The sequence below is a fragment of the Limulus polyphemus genome, unplaced genomic scaffold, assembly GCF_000517525.1.
Source record: "Limulus polyphemus unplaced genomic scaffold, Limulus_polyphemus-2.1.2 Scaffold11034, whole genome shotgun sequence".
In the NCBI taxonomy this organism is placed as follows: Eukaryota; Metazoa; Arthropoda; class Merostomata; order Xiphosura; family Limulidae; genus Limulus; species Limulus polyphemus.
This window is the reverse complement of record NW_013676644.1, coordinates 1-3,766: the sequence shown is the minus strand read 5'-3', so window position 1 is coordinate 3,766 and position 3,766 is coordinate 1. Positions and strand designations below refer to the sequence as shown.

General features: G+C 34.0%; 1 protein-coding gene across 1 annotated transcript in view; it reads right to left on the bottom strand.

The window, feature by feature from the left end:
• The window catches only part of LOC106476616 (techylectin-5B-like), a 3,364-nt gene extending 2,047 nt beyond the window's left edge, over nucleotides 1–1,317 (bottom strand). The window contains exon 1 of the mRNA XM_022380428.1: nucleotides 968–1,317. The gene's annotated coding sequence lies outside the window, so the exon portion shown is untranslated. The remainder of the gene's footprint in view (nucleotides 1–967) is intronic.
• Between the last annotated feature and the right edge of the window lie 2,449 nt (nucleotides 1,318–3,766).

The following is a 3,766-nucleotide window of genomic DNA, read 5'->3' as shown; positions in this document are numbered from 1 at the left end:
ATGACAGAGAGAACCTATGCTCTTATATCACCATGACAGAGAGAACCTATGCTCTTATATCACCATGACAGAGAGAACCTATGTTCTTTCATCACCTCACTAAGGGACTATTGACATCCTCTTTATCTCTCGTCTTCCTTTGACATTTATGCTCTTCTACCAGTGAAGCTACAACAGTATTATTGCCCACTAAAGCCCTGGTAGCCTTGGAGTAGAGACTCTTAACTAGGTCCTACCTTTCAGAATCAGGACGGACCTGTAACTCACATACGCCAGATAACCAAATCCTGTAGTAACCTAGATACCTCTCAACTACCCGATTTCATGAAATACTCCCCTCCTTGTACTCTCCGTTGTAACATGTATCTTTAATAGAACAATATACACATATACAATTACTAAAATGACGAAACAGTATATTGCTTTTATATTAGTAAAAGTATTGCAATAATGTAACAAACCTGATTACTGCATTTTACTGGACGATAGTCTTGTGCTTTTGTTCCTACTCCTCCCCCCTTTAGCTTTAACTAAATGACATCCCTAGGTTTCTTTATTTTTCCTAAGATATTGCTCTGGCGTGGTCTGTAATTACATTTGCTATATAAAGATATCAGTCATTTTCTCTATTTGTATAAACCTATAATAATTAATCTAATAAAAATAGCTCAACATCACGAAAGGTTCTTCCACTAGTTTCTTATTTTCATAAGTTTTTTAACAGAATAAGAAACAATGTTATATTTTAAATTCTTTGTTTATTTCTTTAAATACGAAGCATGGTATTTCACATTGATGACGTCATATGTTATTCTATTTCAATAAAATACTCATTCTACACCAAATTATTATATAATGTGTCAATACTTGTACTAATGGGACATTTTAAGAACTTGATTTAATGTCTATCAACGCTTGTAAGAACGAGCACTTGTTAAAATATAGTCACTACACATATTTTACTCACCGTCCACCCTCCACCATCAGTAACCATATCACAAAATACGACCACAGGTCTGTGGTAGTAACGAGGCCAAATTCGATACCAGCCGTTTTCAAAAAAACCTAAGGCATGTAAATCCAAACAATTAGTTGCTGGGCGAGGAACCTCCGACTGGTTGAATAATAAGTTAGACGAATCTACTCGAGAATGTAGGCTTAAGATATGATAGAGAAGTACTAACACTACAAACGATACTGTAGTACCCATTTTAGATGTATGTGGAACAGTTTCTGTTTCTCTGGAAGTTTTCTCTTGTTTTATATACACGTGTAAATACCTCATTCATTAAATAAATATAATCCACAATCCTATATAATTAATTTTGACGTCATTTATTCAGATATCATGAAGACGAAGAGAGTATATTTATTGCTGAGAAACTTTCCACTTGACCTCTTTTCTCATTAATTTCACGAGGTCAACACGAACCATCTGTCTTTGAAAGCCAGTTTTCCTAGAAAATATGAACAGTTTCGTAAACTTAGAAGCGTTAACGTTTTGATAGGATAAGAAGATAAATCATATTAACAGTAAAAATTTACGAGTTGTATGTAATATAATGTAACTCCAGATGAACCAAGACGTTTTCAACTGAGTTTCCATTAATTTTGTCCTTGGAAATGTTTTTAAACTTAACCTAGACATATCTACAGTAATATGATTATGAAACATATTGAGGTTTAGGTTATGTATATATTTACATTATGTTTATAATCTCGATGTTGTATTATTTTACATACTCTTATTTGTGTTAATTACTCTGTCGGTTTACTTTGTGTATTAAATCCACTGTTGGGGTTAGGTTACTAAAGTACTTGTCATAAATTTTATTCCTTCTAATTCTACCAGCTATTAGGCATTATGTAGAAAGTGAGTTATAAACAGGGAAATACCAAACCAGAAAGACAAGAAAAATGATTAAATAAAACTAAAATTTTCTGGACAACTTCAGTTAGACGAAACTTGTTACGTCATCCAAAATGACACCTAAATCAGATGAATAGAGAAACCTTTGGAGTGTTAACATAAGGCATAGCTAAAATGTCAAAACTAAATATACAAAGCGTGACAAGCACATCCCTATATTGAATGCGAATTTGTTTGTCTGCTATTTCCTCCTTCAGTTTTATAGGACCGAACTTGGGAGGTGAACTAGGGGTGGTCCTGGGATGCTTTATCTATATAGCATAGCCATCCTACCAACGAGATACCAAGGGGGCGGTGGTACAAAACGCGCCCGGAAAACCTCCTAGTCATAAGGGGAGGAAAGGAATGGTTTTCATAGGTGCTGACCCCGAATCTGGTATCGGGTTTGGTTTTTCTCCACTCGGTATCATGGGGTACCATATTTGAAACTGTATTCATACCAAAACTTGCAAGTTAGCGGGAACACACTTGTCACACAAAGTTAGATACGACGGGCGAGTGTTCTAACCATTGTTTTTCTACGTGAATGGAACCTATTTTTGGATAAGAACAGTAATATTTGGGGTTTTGGAGGAGCCTGATCGCCATATTTGGACCCCTGTGTATTATGAGGGGGTCTATGAACCCTGCAACGGAAAGACCGTCACATCACTACGTCATGCTAGCTTGGCTTGAAATAATATTACTGTCAAAACATTTTAGAAATTACAAACAATAGGCACGATGAACAATACCAAGCTAAATTATTTTTATGTGACGTAACTAAATATTATTGAATGTGAACAAATGGTAAGTAAGAGATCTGCATTGTTATTCGTTACAGGTGTTTCAGTTCCGTGACGACATCACTCCAAGACAACACTTCAACCTATCATGGGATACTTATAAACATGGTTTCGGTAAACGAGATGGTGAATTTTGGTTAGGTAAAATGATTTTTATAATATATTAATACAATTGTATTTTACTTGTTTATTTGAAGTTGAAACTTCTCAAGTCTCTACACGTGTTTACAAGATAAGATAAATATCTCTTATTTCAAGTACAGCCCCTTTTCCTTCAGATACTTTTTATACATGTTTCCAGCTAGTATTACAACTTAACACAATTTAACTTCTACAAACCTGGAGTCATTCTTAGGGTCCGTATCAGTAAGTCAGTTGTTGTGTAAAGACAACTGTAACTTCATGTATATATTATTTAAACGATTGAAACAAAGTCATACAGTCTATAGAATTAAACGTAACATGTTGAATTAAATAGAGTTAATGGAACAAATCTAGTAACGAGACTTGTCCAGGTCATATCACTTAACATGATGCTTTGGAGTACAACATCTGAAGATGTAATGTAATACATTCTACATATAAAAACAGTGTACAAGGAGTAGAATACCAATAAGTAAATTTCACTAAATTTTTAAGTCACGTGATGTTTTACAAATACACAATTACACGTTCACAAATTTCATTGTAAAGAAAAGTAATAAAACTTCTTGTTTCAGCTGCAACATGAACCAATAATATTTACCGACATGAATGAACCATAAATATATTTAGAGTTAACAATAAAACTAATGACATGAGCCAACAAACATTATGTGAATGTCCTTAAAGTGACATATAATGGCCGTTAAACTTACAGCGTTATATCAATATCTGGTCGTTTGTTAATTTCCTGTAAAAATTCTTTCAAAAGAACTTCAGCGATACAAGTCCTTTCTTAATAAAACTAGTTTATTCTTTCTCAATACACTTAATTGCCACAGTCACTTTAACTTAAACACACGCTATAATTCACAACGATTCACGCACTTTACTCGCGACTTGACTCTCA